A 23,919-nucleotide genomic window follows, 5' to 3' on the forward strand; every position below is an offset into this window, starting at 1 on the left:
TTTTTTCTTTGCCAGTCCTGGGCTTGAGCTCAGGGCCTGAGCACTATCCTTGGACTTTCTCAAGGCTAGAGCTCTACGACTTGAGCCTCAGCACCATTTCCAGCTTTTTTTCTATGTATGTGGTACCAAGGAATCGAACCCGGGTCTTTGTGCATGCTAGGCAAACACTCTACCACTAGGCCAGCTACTCATAATATTTTATGTCTCACACTTGTGAAGTGACTACTTCACTTTCTATGAGAGTATCCATGAGCCTTGTCATGAATATCAGATTGTGTAAATAGTGATTGATTGCAAAAGATTAATCTTTTCAGGCAGCTGCAGGTATGGGATTCAATTCCTGCTTTACAACCATCTTCTATTGCATTGTATACTCCGTGTGGTTAGGACTATGGTGAATTCTGCTCCCTGCTCTTTCTGTCTGCAGTCCATGGGAATTAGATGACTTATGAGTGCCATGCTAGTGGTTACTCTCCAGGCCTCCATAATTGGTTCATATTTGATGATCAGTATAGCTCAGAGATGACTTTCATTCACACATAGCCCACTTCTAGCTGAGAACAGCTTTTCTGTTGAATCGTTTTGTACAGGAGCTTGCCAAGAGTTATACACATGAAGACTCTTCATAAATGCTTTTGATGATGAAAGGATCTAAGCTTTCTTTCAGGCCATGCCAAATGTGTGTGCCATTCCACAATAAGCCTTGCATTCAGTATTGGGAAAGAAGTACAAGCAATGGAATTTGTTCCTTTTACAGTAAATTTTAACTGGACTGCGTAAATTCTTAGAAATAAAGGCTATTGATAATAGTGTGTGTGTGTATATATATATATTTATGTAATCCAATAAGTTAAAGATATTCATGATAGCTATAAACTGAAAGGAAATGTACATTAAAATTTGGTCTTGTTATTAAAAGAGGTGCAACATTTTTTCAATGAAGTTATTTCTGAATTTCACTAATTATTACATAAATGAGAGCAATTTGGAGTTTACTTGTAATCTACCTCACAGTTACTTTCTTTTTAACCTCTACAGAACTCAGCATCTGCTTTGTGAAAAATGAATATCAGTAAATCTTTCTTTCATTATGGTAATATCAGTTCAAGCTAAATTCCCTGCTGAGAAGGAAAAATATGACTCAGACAATCAAAAACATATGTTTGGGAGAGACAGTTTGCCATCAAACTACATCAACAATTTAAATGATTAAAATGTTTCTAAAAACATTCTTTTCCTTGTCAGTAATAGATGAAACTAACTTACTCCCCATTGTTTTATTTAGTTTTTTGAGCAGATGTTAATGTCATGAAGAAAACACATTTTCACAATATTAAAACTAAAGCCATAAATTATTACCTCTTTTGTCACATATATTAAATGTAGCTCAATTATTCTGATAGCCAAGTTTAGGCCTAAAGTTCTTTAACAAACAAATAGAACTTTCAATACATCATTTTCAGATACATGGCACTTGCCTATATTCACTGAATAACTATTCCTTGAGATAAGAAATTCTTTGTACCCTGTTGAAAGAAAAATGAAAAAATTTCAGAAGAATTTTGATCAGGAATTTACCTCATAAATATTAAAGTATAGCCAGCTAACCAAGTTCTATCTTTTTGGTCTGCTCAATGACTGTGCTCATATAGATTCCTCCTGAAGAGAAAGAATTTGAGCTTGCCTACAATATCCCAGAATTTTCACATCTCAATATCTCAGCCAGTTTTCTCTTTGAATTGTTACTCTAATGTGAATTGTTCATAGTGAATTGTTCTCACATAGCTCACAAAACCACTGAGATGAATGCAATGGTATTTCAAATTAGGTATTCAGAATTAAAATAAAAATTATGTCTTTTTGTTTGTTTACTTTATGTGCCTCTGTGCCCATACTGGGGCTTGAACTCAGTCAGGGGCTTGTCCTTGAACTTCATAGCTCAAGATTTCTGCTCTACAACTTGAACCACAGCTCTATTTCTGGCATTGGAATATGGAAATATGAGTCTCGGGGACTTTCTTGCCCCACATGACTTCCAATAAATATTCTCAGACCTCAGCCTCCTGAATAGCTAGGATTTTAGATGAGCTACCAAGCCAATATTATAAATTATTTCCTAAAATATGGGAAAAATTAGGCAGAAAGGAAATTTATCTATTTTCTAGTCTTAACCTTTCTAAAGGGAGAACTATGAAGCTTTTTATCCCTCCCCATGTTTTTCTCCCATTCCCCCTGTACCCACTCCTTCCCCATCATTTTGTTTTTCTCCTTCCTTTGCCTATTTCAAAAAATAAACATGTATGCAATATACCAGTTACCAAAGTCAGATAAAGTAACAACATGAGATAAACCATAAAGAAAAAAAGGAGAGAAAAGAAATAACTTCATATAGTACATTAAGAATAAAAATCATGGGGCTATGTAGACAATATGCAATCTCAGAATATATGGACCTGGAGAAGAGATATATTTGTGACATAGTCCAAAAAGCAATATGTATCAAAAAATAAAGGAAGTGAAAAATTGACTCACAAAACATATTTTGAATGGGGAAATGTCATTCTTTCTGATGGCAGCATAAAATTCCATGGTGTAAATTGCTCCATTTGTAAGGAAATGGAAAGACTTGGAAAAAGTCATATTAAGTGAACTAAGCCAGAACCAAAGAAACATAGGCTCCATGGTTTCCCTCATTTCTAACAATTAGTATATCTTTAGGATTGTCCTAACAGAAGATTATAATAGTTCAAAAGCTATGTACATAGGTCGATATAGGATGAGATTAAGTAAAATGAACTTCAGGATATGAACACAAGAGGTTTATCTTTGTGACTGCTGTTCTTAATGTACTATGTGAAGCTATTTCTTTCTACTTATTTTCCCCTTAAGGTTTATCTCATGTTGTTACTGTATCTGACTTTGGTACTTGATATATTGTATATACATGTATTTGTGTATTTGAAGTGGGAAGGTAAAGGAAAATCAAATGGGAGAGGGTGGGTGGTGAGAAAGAGGGAGAAAAACATGAAAGGAGTAAAAATGTTCAAGAAGCAATGCACCCACTACCTGATGAATGTAATTGCAACCCCTCTATACAGCACTGCTAAAATAAAATAAAATTTAAAAAGTGTTTTGAAGTCTTTGGTAATCATTGTTCTACAAAATAATTCTTAATCGTGGGGCTGGGAGTTTGGCCTAGTGGTAGAGTGCTTGCCTACCATGTATGAAGACCCGGGTTCAATTCCTCACTACCATATACACATGCTTATTTGGTTATTTGAAATAAGGTAGGGAAGGGGGGGAAACAAGATGAGGGGCAGGGACGGGGGAGGAAAATGGGGACCAAGACATGAGAAAGGTTATCAATGTTTGTGAAGTAATGCACCTTCTATCTGATGAATATAATGTAACCCTTCTACTAATTATAATAAAATATATATATAAAAAGGCTGGAAGTGATGGTGTGGCTCAAGTGGTAGCATATGGATTCAGTTGCTCAGGAAGTTTAAAACAAGCTGAAATTTTTAGATCTCAGCCTCCAAAGTAGCCAGATAACAGGCATGACCCACTGGAAGTGACACTGTAGCTCAAGTGGTAGAATACTAGCCTTGAGCAAAAGGAGCCCAAGGATAGCGTCCAGGCTCAGAGTTCAATCTCCCATGACCAGGAAATAAAAACATTCAGATGAACATTTAGCAGTCAGTTTTGGAAAAACTATCAACGAAAGTTAAGTTAAAATCCATGAAAGGATCATGTTAGAGTAAAGCTAACACTGAAATTAGTCAAAAGAACAGCCTGGTAAACTAACCATAAAAATGACTTCAAATATTAATGGGAGATTCATGGTTTCCCTTATTTCAATAATTAGTAGACATCTAGAATTCTCCGAGCAGAGGATCACAATATCTCAAAAGTTATGTACAAATGGACATACAGAATGAGGCTAAGTGAAATAAACTCCAGAATATGGAACAAGAGGTTTGTTTTTGTGATTGTTTTTTATTTGTATTATGGGACTGAACCCAGATGTTGTACTTACTTTGCCCCTTTATGGTATATCTCATGTTGTTACTGTGTCTGACTATGGTAACTGATATATTTTATATACATTTGTTTGTTTTTTTGAAATGGAGAAGGGAAGGAGAAAAACAAGGTTATTGGGAAGGGGTGAGGAGAGGAAAAGTGGGAGAAAAACTTGGGAAGGGGTATCAATGTTCAAGAAATAATGTACCCACTACCTGATAAATGTAACTGCAACCCCTCTATATATCACCCCAACAGCAAAATACAACAAAAATAAAATAAAATAACATATTTTGTGGGATAACCAACCCACAAAGGCATCAAATTGGAACTGAACACCCATCTCCACCAACAAAAACCCAGTAACTCATGGAGATTGAACAAAACATTGTTGAATCATCAATGGGTCATTGAGGATATCAGAACAGAAATTTAACAAAAAGGAGCACACAAAATATCATATTTTATTTACATTTTCAAAGGAGCTAATGGATCTTCACTATTATCCACGAATGGTAGGGAAAACTGGTTGTTGATATGTAGATTAGTATTTTCTACCTGTGGAAAAAGTTATGACTTGCCAAAAGTAAATCATCCTATATTTAAATGTTGGTTGTCAAATTACGTACTAAATGTCTTAATGTCTTGCAATCATTTAGATTTTTGCAACATCAAATTTTATAGAGATTTAGAAAGTGTAATTCCATTTTGTTTACCCTAAATAAATAGGGTACATGGTAGGAAAATATAGGTGTGAAAACATACATTGTCAAAAGTTTTTCTTTTTATTTATTCACAAATTGAGCATATCATAAATACACAGTTATCTTGGTTTTGTCTTCAGACTAAAATTTATGATATAATCCCACAAAATAATTTCTGTCAGTTATTATTATGTAAATGATATTTTCATCACTCTACTTAATGCTTACTAAAACTCCATATTGAATTATTAGAAGAATAATGTTCAATGTGAATTAATAAAAGGGAATTGAACATCTCCTATGTGTATTGATCGTGTAAGTGGTGGAGGCAGTGTAGACAATTCATACGACAATATGATCCACATTTTGAAGTGATAAATAGAACATAATGAACTGTGTGCTTACCTTCTCCACAGTCCATTACCCTTGAGAAACATGAAGTGTTTCATTGTCCTTGCACTCAAAAACAAAAATTTAAACTATCATTCGTAGAAATTTTCCTGCTATAGGACAACCTTCAGTCCAGAAATAAAGCATGCTTCCCTAACTCATGAAATTCATCAAATGCCAACCTATGTCCTATGACATGCTTCTCCCAATGCTCCTTTGAGAAATCACACATTTCCCCATGGTCAAAAGTCTTTTTCTCATAGTAAGAAATGCACAGAACTTTTTTCCCCAATTATATATATATATATTTTTATTGTAATTAATAGAAGGGTTACATTATATTCACCAGATAGAAGATGCATTACTTCACAAACATTGACACACTTTCTCATGATTGGTCCCATTTCCCTCTCCCCCTCGCCCTACTCATCTTGATTTCCCCCCTTCCCTATCCAATTTCAAATAACCAATTAAGCACATATAAAATATATCAGATAATAAGGTGAAATATTGTAACAATTTGAGATAACCAAGGGATAGCAAATGAGATAGGAGATAATATAGTACATTAAGGACAATAATCACTCATTATATGGCTTTTGTTTCCATATCCTGGAGGTCCTTACATTTAGTGTCATACTATTTGGCCCTATGTACCTAGATTTTGTTCTATGGTAAATCTCTGCTAGGAGAACCAAAGGTTTCTACTGATTATGACAAATAAGGGAAACCACTGAGCCTATGTTCCTTTGAGTCTGGCTTACTTCACTTAATATGATTTTTTCTAAGTCTTTCCATTTCCTTACAAATGAGAAGATGTCATGCTTTCTGAGAGCAGCATAGAATTCCATTGTGTATAAATACCACATCTTGTTGAACCACTCATCAACTGAGAGACATCTGAGTTGGTTCCATATCTTTGCTGCAATGAACATCGCTGTGCTAGTGGGTTTAGTCTGTCCTTGTTTCTGGACGATTGGGTAAATGCCTAGTAGTGGAATTGCTGGGTCATAGGGGATCTATATGTTAAGTCTTTTGAGGAACTGCCATACTGCTTTCCATAGTGGTTGAATGAGTTTACACTCCCACCAACAGTGTAGTAGTGATCCCTCCTGGCCACATCCCCTCTAGCATCTGTTGTCATTAGTATTCTTGATCCTGGCCATTCTAATTGAAGTGAGGTGGAATCTTAAAGTTTTTTGATTTGCATTTCTTTTATGACTAGAAATTTTGAGCATTTCTTCATGTGTCTATAGGCCATTTTTATCTCTTCTTCAGAGAAGACTCTCTTTAAGTCTTTGGCCCACCTTTTAATGGGATGTATTTTTCTTTGGAGATTAATTTTGGATTGATTCAATTTTTGGAGCTGTTGATATATTTTAGATATGAGGCCTTTGTCTGTTGTATGGTTAGTGAAGAATTTCTCCCATTCTGTAGGCTTCCTAATTAATTTACTAGCTATGTCCTTTGCCATACAGAATCTCGGCAGTTTAATGCAGTCCCATTTATCCAGCCTTTCTCTGATTTCTTGGGTTTCTTGGTCCTTATTGAGAAAGTTTCTACCTGTGCCAAGGAGGCCTAGTGTATCTCCCATTCCTTCTTGTGAAGTTTTCAGTGTATTTGCTTTTACCTCCAGGTCTTTGATCCATTTGGAGTTAATCGTAGTGCAGTGTGACAAAGAAAGATCCAACTTTAGTTTTCTGCAGGTCCTTACCCAGTTCTGCCAGCATTGTTTGTTGAAGAGGCTCTCTTTCTTCCATTCTATTTTTTTGGCTCTCTTATCAAAGATTAGGTGGCCATAGGTCTGTGGTTTAATATCTGGGTCCTCAGTTCTATTCCATTAGTCTTCAGGCCTGTTTTTATAAAATGCAAAGAACTTTTCTTACAGGTGTATTCCTGATAAACATTAACTGGTAGGCATCAATACAACTCTAATCATTTATTCAGTGACTATAGAGTATAATTTTGCAGATAAGTAATTTTGTAACTTTTTCTAGCATAGTTAAATATTAAATAGTTCAAAGCCAAGAGCAACATGTACCATTATTCATAGGCAAACAGTTCACGGCAAAGATTAGTATGGGATTTAATTGAAATGAAGGAAAACATCCAAAGTAAGAAAGAAAAATAATTTACAAGGAAAAATCAAATAAATATATCCAAGACAAAGATAAGAGTAAAAAATTAATAAAATCAAAAAACCTGGATATTTTATTTACCTCTGGAAATTGATGATAATTAGGGAAATATAATCTTTATATTTATTCAACTGTTAGATATTTTTAATACTTGTATATAAAACTAGATTAATAATCTAACTAGGTACATAGATGATAAACACACATTTGCCATTGATGAAAGCAAGTGGGAAATAAATTATAACTATGGCTCAAGATATTCAGCCTCAGGGCTTAAAAATAATTCTGAGTTTTTATTTAAAATAGAGGACATTACACCAACATGATGGTAGTTGCTTATAATCAGGATTACTCAAGGGAGAGATCAAGGAGATTGCAATTTAGGCCAGCTCAGGAAAACTGTTAGAATTCTATTTGTCTCTGTCTCTGTTTCTGTCTCTGCCTCTGTCTCTCTCTCTCTGTCTCTCTCTCTCCTTCTCTCTCTCTCTCTTTCTTTCTCTCAATCTCTCCCTCTCTCTCTCTCTCTCTCTCTCTCTCTCTCTCTCTCTCTCTCTCTCTCTCTCTCTCACGCACGCACACACACACACACACACACACACACCTGCACCTACACAGAAGATTCTGAGGCCAGCCCCAAACATAGTAAGATCCTACCTGAATAAAAACTGAAAGCAATGAACATCGTTGGGCTAGTGAATTGAGTGTTTCTGTACAATTGGGTAAAAGCCAATTGTGTCAAAGGGGAGCTCTATGTTTAGTCTTTTGAGGAACCACCATACTGCATTCCATAGTGATTGAATGAGTTTACACTGCTATGAACAGTGTAGTAGTGATCCCTCCTGGCCACATTCCCTCCAGCATCTGTTGTTATTAGGTTTCTTAATCCTGCCCATTCTAATTGGAGTGAGGTGTAATCTTAGATTTGTTTTGATTTGCATTTCTTTTATGGCCAGAGATGTGGAGCATTACTTCATGTGTTTATAGGCCACTCTTATTTCTTCTTCTCTTTAAGTCTTTTCCCATCTTTTAATGGGATGTTTTTTTCTTTGGACATTAGTTTTGGAGTGATTCAATTTTTTGAGCTGTTGATTTATTTTACATATGAGGCCTTTGTCTGTTTTATGGTTAGTAAAGGTCCTCTCTCATTCTGTGGGTTTTCTATTTAGTTTGCTAGCTATGTTCTTTGCCATAAAGAAGCCCTGCAATTTAATGCAGTGCTGCTTATCTAAACTGTCTTTGATTTGTTGTGTTTCTGGGTCTTTATTCACCATAGCGAAGATATGGAGCCAAACCAGATGCCCGTCAGTTGATAGTTGGATCAGCAAGATGTGGTATTTATACACAATCGAATTCTATGCTGTCATCAGAAAAATGATATTGCCCCATTTGTAAGGAAATGAAAGACTTGGAAAAATCATATTAAATGTAAACTCAGCAAAGTATATTTGAAATCATTTTTCTGAATTCTGAAAAAGTAGCTACAAATAGTCTACTAGGTCTGACACATATCTGACCCTCTTTAATTAGTAGATACATCATGAAATTGCATAGGTAATAGAGGAATGCCATACTCAAGGCAAGCACATGATGTTCTTTACAGTGTCCCTACTGAAATATCATCATTCCTAGTCTGCAGTTAGACTCTCTTCAGACTGTAAAATCCTGAACAGTTGAATGAGTTTTATAATCTGAGTGTAGCTTAAACAGGTATGCTGTAAATCTCCTATCTGCTATCAAATTCTATAACCATCCTTTTGTGTGTGTGGGGTGTGTGTGTGTGTGTGTGTGTGTGTGTGTGTCCTGGAACTTGGACTCAGTATTTTTTTTTGCCAGTTCTGGGCTTGAGCTCAGAGCCTGAGCACTGTCCTTGGACTTTCTCAAGGCTAGTGCTCTACCACTTGAGCCTCAGCATCACTTCTGGCTTTTTTCTATGTATGTGGTACCAAGGAATTGAACCCGGGTCTTCGTGCATGCTAGGCAAGCACTCTACCACTAGGCCAAACTCCCGGCCTTGGACTCAGTTTTTATTTTGCTAGTGCTCTACTATTTGAGCCATAGCTTCACTTCCAGCTTTTTGGTGATTAATTGAAGATAATTAATCTGCATGGGCTGGCTTGCTACTGTAATTCTCAGATCTCAGCTTCTTGAGCACTTAGGACTACAGGCATGAGCCATTGTCATCAACTGTAACCTTTACTTCAAAGCCCTGAGATCTTGAATCAGACTGCATGTTCACAGTGGCTCCTAAGCTGTACATGGAATCTATTCTTGAGCCAACATTTCAATTGAAACGTTTTTACTCTTTTTACTGCAATTTGAGCACTTTGTTTCCCCTCACAAATCTTCTGTCTAGAAAGCTGGAAGACAAAGCCTTTATCATTTCATTTCTTTTTGTGTTTATTGAATTAGATGTATGCCTTTTTATTTTGGCTATTGATTCCTTGTCAGACTTATGGATGAAAGATGTTTTCTCCCCTTCTTCTGGTTGCTGTTTCAGTGTGATTATGTACCGCTGATTTGCATAACTTCGTATTTTGATGTCATGTATGCTTATTTTTGTTTTTGTTCCTGCACATTTGGTGACATAACCTTAAGATCATTCCTAAGACTAATGTCAAGGAGATATTTTCTCCAGGAGTTTCAAGGTACTAAGTCTTACTTCAACTCTGGAAGATTTTCTGGTAAGAACTCAAGAAAATTTTTGTGAGTATATAAAGTATATATTAAGCTACTGACATTTTCATAACCAAAATAAACAAAGCCACATCAAATACTGTATGAGTGCCATGCTTAGCATGTTCTCAGAATGCAAAAAACAGAAATGTTAAACTATGTTTTGACATGGTTTGTTTCATAATTATATATCCATACGTACATCAAAAATTATTTAAAATTTTTATAAAGTATACACTCAGCAGCTTAACTACTTTTAACAATAAAAAAGAACTTTTCAAGGAAACAACTTTCAGTTGATTTTACAAATATACTTAATTAACATGAGAAAAGACAAGCGTTTTTTACAAAAGCTCCTAATGGTGATAACCACTTGTACTCTTATGGTTTTCTTTCATACCAACCAAAATCAAGACAGGTAAAATTAAGCAATAAGTGTAGAAAGAGTCTCAAATATTTAACTAATATGTTTGGGCTTATTTGTTGAACTGTGGAGATGAAGATAATAAGGAGACAATGGGAAATTTTATAATGTTTCATACAAGAATTTATATAAATGTAATTATTCAGTTTCTCAATACAAGTATTGTGTTACAGATACAATTCTTGATGTATTCTAACTAAGCAAAAGTTAAATTTTAATTTATTTAAACATGTCTAATGTGTTCATTTTACTTTGAAATATTCACATCCTTGTTATGAGATATGAAATCTACAAAATCATCTCTTTACCCAATAATTTTTATTCAAGAAACCTACAGGCTACACAGAAGATTGGTCAAAGTCATTTTAAATGATGAGATAGAACAAATTTCTCTAAGGATATTAAAATAACACAATTTGTATCTTTTGACAGACAAAACACAAAGGAAAAATTATAAATGCTTGCTATGCTCAAAAGAAAGTTCTTCCTTATTCACAATATTATTTGGGAATTAGCAAAACTGAAATTGCACAATTTCCAAAAGTGGAGAAGAAAAAAATTCTAAAAGCTAATCAATAATGAAACAGGATGTTCTCTAGTTCCAAACTGAAAACATAGAATTAAAATGGAAGCTAATCTTAATTAGAACCCCTGAAGTTGCAGTGTTTTGTACAGCACCTGAAAGTGAGGACGTTGTTTTTAATATTAGCACAACATATTCATTTCTAGTCTTTTTCTCGAACGAATTGTATATATTCATATGCCCTGAGTATAACAATGCAATTCGCCTTGGATAAACCAAGGCCTGAAAGCCAAGATAAAGTTATTTTTCCTTCTTAGGGAACAAGATGAGAGCTCATCAGTTAGATCTGGAATGTACAACAAAGCTGAATCACAGAGGAAAATGAAAGGACAGAGTTAAAAATCACACTTGATTCTGTGGACAATCAACAATGGTTTCTAACTTTATGAAAAATTAATACCTAATTACGGATTCTACCTTTAGGTGGCCCAAAAACTAAATTTACAGTTTAACCTTCTATCCTAACTTGCTGAACTGCATACTACAAGGATAACTTAACTGAAAGGCTCAACCAATGGATCTTGAAATTTATGTGGTGAAACAACAGACCATTTTGGAGCTTGGATAGCTCTTGACATCTCATCTAGCCATTTGGGAGAGAAGAGAGAAAAAGGGATTCTTTGGAAAAGCTATCTATATGATATTTGACATCACAAACTTTTTAAGATTCGTTAGAAAAAGTATTCTTAAATAATCTTATAATTTTCATATTGTACATTTTCAAGGTCTTGATAGTGCAAATAATCCCATGTTGGGTTGTTTTAATCTGTTACTAAATGTACAGGTTAGCAAAAATGAATGAAGCAGTTTGCAAATGCCTATTATATGAATTAAAATTTTCCACATTGGTAACTATTATCATAACTTCACAAAAGCTAATCTTCGTGACAATTTTATATTCCCAAATTAGAATAATTCACTCAGCTGCAAATCATACTCATTTCTATTATAACTCTGATTAATCAAACATCTGGATCCTTTTGTTGGAAAGGAAGATGGAATAGAGAGAAGAGGGGATATGCAAACAAAGCCAAGGGTATTGTTGGCTGAGAATTATGAAAACTTTCCACTTTGGAATAAGCCTACAGTTTTAGAATGGCAAACAGAACACTCAAAGTAGAGTTTCTTGAGAGATAATCAAGGAGGAGTTAAAGATGAAGTAGGACATAATATCACAGATAAGCTTTTCCAGTAAACTTAAAAGTCAAAATGAAGCAAGCTAATAATTATTCTGCTAAAATTACCCTACTAAAGTTCTATTAAACTTTATGATTTAGCAATAAATGAATACACAAACCTAACTAATCAGTACATATTTCTTTGAGCAAAAAAAATCACAGTAAGTATTTGATTTCATCCATATTATCAAGTATTTCCTAAAGTTCAATACATAAAATAAAGAAGGAAGGTATATAAAGAATAAAATTTCTGATCTCCAACAACTTATGGTTTAAGGACAAAGCACAGGTAAAAGCCAACAAATATTTGGATGTGTAAGAAAAGTTAATCTTGTGGCAGTTTTATGATGTCCTGGAGCCCATACCTGAGATGCAGAAATGGCTGAAGTACATATTACTCCATTGGCACTACTGAAAAAGCAAGTCTGAGAATCCCCCTCCCCCCCCCCTCTCTCTCTCTCTCTCTCTCTCTCTCTCTCTCATTCTCTCTCTCTCACCTTCCCTTCCTTCCTTCCTTCCTTCCTTCCTTCCTTCCTTCCTTCCTTCCTTCCTTCTGCCATCCTTCCTTCTTCAGGGCCTCCTGCATGAGAAGTGAGCATTCAAACACTGAGTCACACTCTCAGGCCATGTATAATATGATAATCAACACATCTTATTGCATTAGCTAGACTTTAATTGTTACAATAGAAATAACTAGCACAGCATGTTTTTCTTGTTTATTTATTGTAATTAATAGAAGGGTTACATTATATTCACCAGATAGGTGCATTACTTTACAAACATTGATACCCTTCCTCATGTTTTTGTCCCCATTTACCTCCCCCCCCACCCCCTCCCCTCATCTTGCTTTCCCCACTTCCCTATCCTATTTCAAATAAACATACATACAATATATCAGATAACAAGGTAAGATATTATAACAATATGAAATAACCAAGGTAAGATACTGTAACAATATGAGATAACCAAGGGACAACACAAGAGATGAGAAATAACATAGTATATTAAAAGCAACAATTACACATTATATGCCTCTGCTTTCTATATCCTGGAGGTCCTTTCATTAAGCCTCATCCTATATGGCCTTACATATCTAGGTTTTGAGCTTTATTTTTGGCCAGTTCTTAGGGCTTGGACTCTTGGCTTGGATACTGTCTCTGAGCTCCATTTTGCCCAAGGATAATGTTCTACCACTTGAACCACGGTGTCATTTCTGGCTTTTTCTATGATTAATTGGAATAGTCTTCATTAATTGGATTAATTGGAGAGTCTCATGAACTTTTCTGCCTGGAGTGGCTTTGAACTGGGTTCTCCAGACCTCAGCCTCCTTAGTAGCCAGAATTATGGGCCCAAGCCACCAATGACTAGCGATAATTTGAAAATAAAATAAAATAAAATCAAGAGGCATATGCAGTTTTGGATTATGGAAGTTAGAGAGCATGGCTCTGGCACTGGCTAAATTCTGGGATGACAGTCTTTTTACTGACTGTCTCAGGAGGCACATGATGTCATGTGAAAAGAGAGTAATACATCTCTGCTCATATGTCATTCTGGTGTCTTTCCTTCATAGAAAGCCACTGGATTCAGTCTTCAGTCGTAAGGGTTCCACCTTGATGAGTTAGTTATTAATCTTATTCATTTTCTGAAGGCCTACCTCTAAAAGCTATAGTCATATTAAGATTATATCTTCTCAAGGCCAGTAACATTTGGCTTTGGGATTTATTGGGTATTCATTTAAGGGAAGAGTTATATTCAAATCATAGCATCAATTGGCTAATTAATGTGCAAATAAGCCTATTTTGCATACTCATTTTAAAATTGCATTCTGGTATCCTTAATATGTGGCTATTAGAATCAAACAGTACAAGAGCAATGACCCAATATTTGTGTGCCCAATGCTATGGCCATGGTATTGGAAATATAACCACAACTACATATACTTAAAAATTTATGACTCTGTAGAAATAATGTTTTATTATATAGATTAATATGTATCTAGACATACAACCCCTCAGCCTAATTTTAATTATGTTCTAAAATCTAAGTGCCAGTGATTGTATATAGAGATTCCCTTCTTGAATACTTGTTTGTTAAACATGTCATTTGTAATTTGATGTAAAAATCAATGTTAATAAATTCTTTAATAAAAAATTGCATTCTGACAATTATGTTACCTCCAATGAAAACAGGTCAATATATTAAGTTTGAAGCCTCCTGCTTTTGTTTTGTTATGTTGTTTTGTATTTTTTCAAACAGATCATTTCTCCAAGAGCCTCTGCACATCTGGTCTGTGAAAGAGTTCAGTTAGTTGAAGCTAAGGTCACCAGACATCCTTTGTTTTAATAAGATCTCAAACTTCAAAAGACTACTCTCATGAGATGAGCATTCCCAAATCAAAACCTCAGAGAATATTAGATACACAGAGTTTGTTCAGGTGGAAAAGATGTCCCAAAAGGGAAAATGATTTCAGATAATTGTCATTCTGTCAAAAAGCACTTAGAAAAAAATCAGTAGGGAAGCAACACTGGAGTTTATAGAAATGTTTCTCCTGGTTTTCTGGTCAGAATGGGATACCAACACTGTTGTGAGTCCAAAAGATGGACATGAAACACTCTACTTGACCTCCACCCAACAATACAAAGGAGAAGTTGTTATGCCAGAATAGGATTTAACTGTTCTAGGAAGCATGCTTATTGCTCTTAATGAAAAGACACAGGCATTTTATTTGTTGGAAGGAAATTACAGCAACCTCAAAGTCATAAACACAATTAGTTTAAACTACAGAAAAGAGTTGATTTCATTAGTTTGAAAACAGGAAATTTTGATGATCCTAATAAAATGTACTCTTTCCTGTTCTACTGTGCATAATTCAGTCTGCAATGATTTCCCCTATTACACATATCAGCTGCAATCCTCTTAGGCAGCTGACCCTCATTAATTAATAATTGTATGTCACAGGGAAGATGAGTTTCTCAGTCAGCCTCTTTGTTGGGCAGATTTAAGATCCATTCAGGTATATTTAACCCTGAGTAGGGAAGAGAAATAATTAGGATCGATGGACTAGAAATCAAGCACCTTGGAGTATTCAAGGCTGCAGTTGTCTGTGAAAAGCAATCTGGGCAACATTTGAGATGGGCTGATTGTCTTCCTTGTTGTAGGAGGGAAATGTTAACCTTGGTATGTAGCAATAGCATCAATTTTTAATACTGATTTACATTTAGCATTTTTTTAGTGCCTTGCATGTAACTACATCAATCTTTTTAGGAAGATGCAACTTGGTAGATAAAACTACATATTCAATTATGCATGACTCGGTTTCTTTTGTGTTGGCTTTTGCAAGCCCACTTGTTACTAAATGATATATTTTTAATTAGCCCTGTATGCCTTGCACTCAGAAGTTGACTTGGATTCTCTTGAGACCTTTTAGCCAAATGACCTGGTTTGGGTTACGTGGTTTTACTTCCTTGGGCAGAACAAATGCATGCATTTTATCCAAACACTGGACTTCAAGGATCTATAACAATTTTATTTACCACTGTCTTCTAGTTTATTTGCTCCCCAACATACAGTTTGCCATCCTATATTTTTCCCACTCTTTTTCTTTCTTTTTTTTCTTTTGTTGGTCATGTGGCTTGAACTCAGGGGCCTGAGAATTATCCCAAAACTTTTTTACTCAACGTTAGAGCTCTACTACTTTTGAATCACAGTGCCATTTCCAGTTTTCTGGTGATTAGTTAAAGGTCAAAGACTCATGGAATTTCCTATGTGGGTTGGCTTATACCAGGATCCTTAGATCCCAGTAGCTTGGATCCTGAGTAGCTTGGATCACAGATATAAGCCTCCAATACCAAGCAATCTTTTCCCATTCTTTAGTCTATTTTGCTTGCACACATTTAGGTTAATACCTTTAACTATATTTCTTATCAGGATAATTCACAAATATCATAGATCTTTCAACTTTTGTTCGAAGTCCACATTTAAAGATTTGAGAGGCTAGGAATCTTAGTTATTTGTGCTTTCACTTACACACACATGACATATAACAACTTTATACTCTGTATATGTTATACAAATTGAATTGAAATGTCCCTGAATGATCAAATACGTCTTTCAGTATTTGACTACATAAATGTTAATTGATTTGCTATTTCATTTCTTTTGTATCACAAAACAACCTTTTATGCCATGTTTGATTGCATAACAAAACAATTGTAAACGGCTTATTTCAAGATTTCTGAACATACCACTTGCACTAATCTGTGAGAGGTCTTAGATTATTACCAGATTATTTTTCAGAACCCAGAACTTTACATCTTTATTAAAGTTAGATATAACTGAGCCACCACAATTATTGCAGATTTATCTATTGAAGGTGTTTCAAGGTATAGAACCAAGATGATCGGTGACAATTAAACTGTGACTAATAAAAAGGTAAAGGTAAATGAAAAAGAAAAAGGAAAAAAAATAAAGTTTTCAATTTATAGATTTCAAGGACTCTGTCTAAGTAGTTTTGCTCAACTTAGTAACTTTCATGCTTTTCTTACATGGCTAAGAAATTAGTGCTAGTAAGCAGTAAAGTGAATAAGTGAGCAGCCTACAGTAAATCACTTGAAAGAAAACCATAATACTCAAAGAAAACCATAATCCTCAAGGAGGTTAATTATACCTCTCTTATTCTTCCTACTAGGAGAAAGGAAACAACAAATAATACATGGATGTCTATATATGCTCACCATTACCGCCCTTTATCTGTGTAGAAGTCATGGTAGCTCACAGCTTTCTGAAGATCACTTTAAAATTTTGACCTTATTTTCAAGTTAGTATGAATTTGCTCCCACAGAGAAGACAGTGCAAGACTTGTAAATTTTCATATCAAGATGGCAGCAAGAGAAACTAATCATATTATATAAATTATATTTAGGTTAAGCAGAGAATGACTAGAATCAAATATCTTCTTAAGGTCGTTATATGGAATATTAAAAAAGTAAAAATAATAACTTGGGAGTTTTTAGGTGACATTAAACTTGTAAATGGGAATAATGGGGGTTTTGTTTTATTTATTTATTTTTAAAGAATTTATTAACATTGATTTTACATCATATTTCAAATGATGTGTTTAATAAACAAGTATTCAATAAGGGAATCTCTATATACAATCATTGGCACTTAGATTTTAGCACATAATTAAAATTAGGTTGGGGGTTTGTATGTCATAAATACAAATTAATCTATGTAATAAAGCTTTATGTCTATAGCTGTGTTTATATTTCTAATACCATGTCCATAGCATTGAGCACACAAATATTGAGTCATCGCTCTAGTATTGTTTGGATATAATAGCCACATATTGGTCATGGGGCTTGAATTCTGGGCCTGGGTTTTGTCTCTGAATTCTTCAGCGTAAGGCTAGCACTACACACTGAAGCCATGGAGCCATTTTCACGTTTCTAGTGGGCATTAAGAATCTCACAGACTTTCATGCCTGGGCTAGCTTTGAACTGTAATCCTCAGATCTCACCCTCCTGAGTAGCTAGGTTTATAGGTGTGAGCCACAGGTGCCTGGCTGTTTCATTTATTTTATTAAATTTATTTCTTGTTTTGTAAAAATGATATACAGATAGGTTACAGTTACATAAATCAGAGCATATCTCCCTTGCTTTCTCTCAGGTTTTCCCACCTGTCCCCACTAACAAATTGTAGAGTTTATTTTCAGCTGTGTCTAGTGAGTATCATTGTAGCATTTGTCCCACTATATGTGCACCCCTTCTTACCTGTCCAAGGACAGATAAGTGAATACAAAGAAAATAAAACCGAAGTGGCAACAAAGGGAAAAAACTCTCTTTTTTCCCTTTTCCTGGAGTTCATTTTGGTAAATATTATTTTGCATGACCAGATAGATGCTCAGAGCCACTATGACTTTGTGATTCTCTCCTAAGACTATCCTTCTTTGCAGAGTTTCACTCTGTGTGAATGCCTAGAGACCTATAAAATGTATTATTTCCCAGTATATTTATTTTCTCTTTTACCATTCAGTGTGTTTATTTGTTGTTTCACAGACACATTATAGTTACCACAAATGAAGGAAACTATGCAATCTATGTATGTATGTATACATATATATATTTATATATAACCTAGCCACAAAAAACTGACATTTGAGAAGTCTATATAGGTGGACAACCACATTAAAATAACCTAAAGACCTATGTTCTAGACAGAAGTTTCACCAGGCATCCTGGGGGAAGAAGTATTGCAAAGCTCAAGGCAACATATGCTGAACATGGGAAGAGGTGATAGGAAGTGGTCCATTGAGTCCTGGCAGTTCTGAGTGAGGAATATGGATTCTGCTCCAAGTTTGTCAAGGTTATTTAGAAATTTGTATATAGTTTTTACATGCTGAAATTTCCGGGTTCATACTAGAATTTTTTACTTGTAATGAAAAGAGTCCGAATGATAATGAGGAGTTAATGTCAAACACAATGTTTGAAATCCATTTCTCAAAGGTTTGAGCTACTTGGCTTTATATTTCCTTTGAGCCTTCTAGTTCTATTTGTGTTTGCTTTCTGAGTAGAAAGCAAAGGTGAAAAGTTTCTTTAGAGAGACATTCTTTGAAGAGATAAGAAAGTTGGAATGCCTTTATTGGTATGGATATCAAGGTTTTGATTTGGATTTTCCTTTTGCTTTGGATAGAGATAACAGGAGGATGTTAGGCCTCTCTAGAAAGGCCAAGTCGGATTTGTGTTCTTTAGAAGTAACCTATAACTACAATCAGTACTCATGTCTTCAGAGCATTCCTTTTCTTTCTCTGTCTAAACAGAAAGAATGAATTTAAGAAAAAGAATCATCTTTCAGATGAAAACCAAAAATGAGTAGTAAGAATGATATTGCAAACATAAATTTAACATTACTTATGATTTGGAATGTAAAGATTGTAAATGTATTTAAACTAGAACTTAGTAAAGTGAAGTTGAGAGTTCAGGTCTGGCTGGTGCCATCTTTGGATGGTGAGTTCTGGCCTCTGCCTCACTGGGAAGGAAGACAAAGCTCCCACCTCCCAGATGATGGGCTTGCCCAAATCCCTGTATTTGTGTCCTATCTCCTGTCTCCTGGCTCTACTGAGGTCACCATGGCATCCCAATTCAGCTGTATTTGGAGCTGAACTGGTTTGTCGGTATGTTTTTTTTTTCTTTCTTTCCTCTCTGGCATTCACTGCTCAGTATTTTCTAAGTGTTAAGTGTATTTGCTGACTGTTGGTTCATGAGTCAGAAGTCTATCATGCAGCCTTTTTTTTTTTTGCCAGTCCTGGGCTTGGGCTCAGGGCTTGAGCACTGTCCTTGGACTTTCTCAAGGCTAGAGCTCTACAACTTGAGCCTCAGCACCACTTCCAGCTTTTTTCAATGTATGTGGTACCGAGGAATCGAACCCGAGTCTTTGTGCATGCCAGGCAAGCACTCTACCACTAGGCCAAACTCCTGGCCCCATCCATGCAGCCTTTTAATAAAGATTCCAGGATTTAATCACTCAAAATATGGCTTCTGCTTTCACACTTTATAACAAAAGCAACCTTTGCTTTTAGTAGTAGTTGGATAATATGTTTAAGGTTTTGGCATGAGAATTCTAGTTTTCTTTCTCTTCTTAAGTACATTAGAAATATGGGGAAAGAGAATGTGACAAGAAGGGTCAAGAAAATGACGTCATCAAAAGTGACACGATTGGTGCACAGAAAACACAGTTTACTTATCACTTGACAAAATCATTCCATGATACATGTGAAATTTAGAAAGCCATGGAAGTTATGTAGCTACATTACAGAATTGTATTGCTTAGGCAAACTAAGTGAACTAGTTCTGTGTGTGTGTGTGTGTGTGTGTGTGTGTGTGTGTGTGTGTGTGTATCACTATGGAAAAACACTCAGGTTGTTAAGCTGGGGGGATAAGCAAACCTCACTGCTGAGTGAGCTATATCAAATCTACAACTTTGAATTTTCCACATCGAGCCATTTGTTAACTACAATTTCTCAGGGCACTACATTTTTTTTCAAAGAAGGGAAAAATGCAAATATTACTGTACTGGGAATCACTTCATTCCTCTGTAGTTTTACTTGTCCATACATTTGTGGGCATTAGCAGTAGAGGTGATCTAAATAATATTACATAGCATTACATTTTTCTACATGTATGACAAAGCCACAGTGTATTATACTAAATGGAGAAAGGTTGGAAACATACCTTAAAATCAAGAACTAGACAGGGATGCCCACTCTCTCCACTTCTCTTCAATATAGTGCTGGAACCCTTAACCAGAGCAATAAAGCAAGAGAAGGACATCAAAGGGATCCACATAGGGAAAGAAGAAATTAAACTATCCCTATTCTCAGATGACATGATCCTCTACTTTAGTGACCCAATAAGCTCCACTCCCAAACTCCTAGAATTAACAAACCACTTTTAACAAAGTGGCAGGACGCAAAATTAACCTTCAGAAGTCAGTAGCATTCTTTTTTTAAAAAAAGAATTTATTAAAATTGATTTTTAAATCATATTTCAAACAAGTATTCAAGAAGGGAATCTATATAATCACTGGCATAATCAAAATTAGGCTAAGGGTTTATATATCATAGATACGTATTAATCTATGTAATAAAACATTATGTCTATAGAATCATAAGTTTTTATGTCTATGTAGTTGTGTTTATATTTACAGTACCATGTCCATAGCATTGGGTATGCAATTTTTGAATCCTCTCTCTTCTACTGTTTGCATCTAATAGCCACATATAAAGGAAACCATGCACCTTTTGTTCCTTTGGTCTTGACTTATCTCACTCTCTATTAACATCTTGAAAATAATCCTCTCTAAAATTCTCCCTTCCCCCCACTAAAATGTAGACCTAATCTGTCTTAAGAATCAGAAACTGTATGTATACATGGAATAATGCTTATGGTTTGTCATATTAATTTGAAAATATAATTAGTAGTTTTAAGGCCTATCTCTTACTATTGCTAGAAGCCCACAAAATAGCATGTAACACACAAGAGTTATAGGGAGCACTTCAAATCCAAACCATAACATAATGCTACATATAAAACATGGCATATAAAAAGAAATAAAAATAATTATATTATATATAATAATTATATTACCATGTTATTACAATATATTAATGAAACATTTACTAATGTATATTTGAACAATGATTACATTATTAAAATCCAATGAAAAATAATAAAAATATAAATTGTTAACTGTAAGAAGAAATTGAATACTAAATGAATGTTGGAAATGATTATCCGCTAGTTCTACCAATTAAAACAAAAAAAATATGATGCTATGAAGTATTTGCAATGTAGTACTACTAGAAATAAAAATAATCTAAATTATTGTGATTTCTTTTAAAGGAAATTAAGCAGTATATAGAAATATGAAGACTCACATACACTTGACAAATCACTTCACTTTTCCATGAAATGAGAAGAGGAAAGGGGACAGGGGTGAGGGAAGAGGAGAAAAAGGAGGGAATAGGGGAAAAGAAGAGGAGAGGAGAGGAGGGGAAGGGAGAAGAGCAGAGGGGAGAAGAGTGGAGGAGAGGGATGGGAAGGGAAAAGAAGTGTGGAGAGAAGAGGAAAAGAAGAGGAAAGAACGAAGAATCAAAAGAAAAATGATGATTTACAAAATGGCATTGTCATTAAAATGAGCAGAAGAGCGACAAAAACATCATAATAAGGGAATGTAACTCCTGACCGCATCCTGTCTATTCAAAAAGCTTATATCTGGGTATCATAGACCCAAGCCAGCAAGGACAGGAAAGCTCCTGAAACTCTTATCTCCTGTCAAAAACAAAGGAGAAAGTGGAGTTGTTCAAGTGGTGGAGTATTAACCTTGTTCAAAAAAGCTCAGGCATAGGGCTTAGGCCTGGAGTTCAAACCCTAGGATTCCTCTCACCCTATCCCCCTGAAAAACCTTCAAGAAAAGAAAAGCACAATATATTAAAAACAAACTGATTGATACAAGATTAGAAAAAATACAAATCCATTGTTTACACTTTTAAACAGCCCCCTTCAAATGCTATAGTAAAAAACAAATATACAGAACAAAAGTTCAAAACATATACCAGAGCACAGTAATTTAGGTTATCTTTACTAAGGTTGTTTCATGAAAGTCATAGAAAACTACTTTCTGTAAAAAAGGAGAGGAAGAAAAGAGAGGAAAGGGAGAAGGAATGTTCAAGAATGTTACCATACAAAGAACTCTCCTGGTTTTTCTTGCATAGTCACAGACAATTGAAAGACACTTCCAATTTTCCCCAGCTGTTAACAAGCCCTGAAATTAGTTATACTGCTACTACTACTGGTAGAAAAGATCTAGATTTATAAAGCCAAAATGAAACTCTGGTTCTTTCTAATGCTTCTGCCCCTGACTGCTTGCTGATGACAGCACAGTGCAGTGACACTGCTTTGAAAGTTCTTGAAGTCCAGACTGTCATCCTTCTAATAACACTCCTGGGACTAGTTATTTGACAGAGATCACAGTGGTTTTTTTTTATGAGCAAAGAACAATGCCTCTTTCAGTGAGGTTATTATAAAAGTGATCTCAGTAGGCCAACTCAGTCATTCTCAGAAGACACAACTACACAGTCAGGAAGAGTTTGGGCCTCAGCAGCACTACAGATTCAGAGCTACAATTCCATGCTGAACTCAGAGGAGAAGCTATCCTTCCTGTCCTCTTGGTGAATACAATTTCAGCAGTTCTCCATTTTTTTCTTGGTGCCTGGCCCTTACCAAGGCAATTCAAACCTGCTAGCATTCTTGAATAATTTTGAAAGTCTAACAACTAGCCAAATTTTCATTTACTTCCCCCTAAGGAAAATACTCTGTAATATGCTTTGCATATTTGTTCAACCCCTTCCTAGTATTATGTCAATCTGCATTACATTTTGGGGAGGGACTAAGAGAAATACAAAAATGGTTCTTGATTCAATCAAAAATTATTGTCTCAGGGCCAGGAATTTGGCCTAGTGGTAGAGTGCTTGCGTAGCATGCACATTCCTCAGCACCACATACATAGAAAAAAAGGTGGAAGTGATGCTGAGGCTCAAGTGGTAAAGTGCTAGCCTTAAGAAAGCCCAAGGACAGAACTCAGCCCCTGAGATCAAGGCCCAGGACTGGCAAAGAAAAAAAAAAATTGCTGTCTCAGCCCATCGAAGTGGCTCGCGCCTTTAATCCTAGAGTCTGAGTTCTAAGGATCAGAGTTCAAAGCCAGCCTAAGCAGTAAAGACCATGAGGCTCTTATCTCCAATTAACCACTAGAAAACCAGAAGTGTCACTGTGGCTCAAGGGGTAGAGCACTAGCCTTGAGCTGAATTGCTCAGGGACAGGGCCCAGGCCCAGAATTCAAGCTCCACACCCACAAAAAAATAAAATAAAATATAAAAATTACTGTCTCATAAGCCAAAAAGCACATTTAGAAGTTAGGGTATTTTAAGAGTATAATCTACACCTAAGAGACAACATTTAAGTATTTTTAAAAATACTAGGTTTTAGCTGGATGTTAATGGCTCATGTCTGTAATCCTAGCTACTCAGAAGGCTGAGATCTGTGGCTCAAGTGGTAAAGTACTAGCCTTGAGCTGAGCTGAAGAACTCAGAGACAGTGCCCAGGCCCAGTAGGCAAGCCCCAGGACCGATGATAAAACAGCAAAGAAAAATTAAAAAAACAAACAAACAGGTTTTCTGTAGGAGAGAAGGTGAAGAGTTAAAATAGGAATGCTTTATGTGGAAAATTATTGACAGATGACACAAGATTATTGA

The sequence above is a fragment of the Megascapheus bottae genome, chromosome 3 (assembly GCF_031878675.1).
Source record: "Megascapheus bottae isolate mThoBot1 chromosome 3, mThoBot2.hap1, whole genome shotgun sequence".
Lineage (NCBI taxonomy): Eukaryota > Metazoa > Chordata > Mammalia > Rodentia > Geomyidae > Megascapheus > Megascapheus bottae.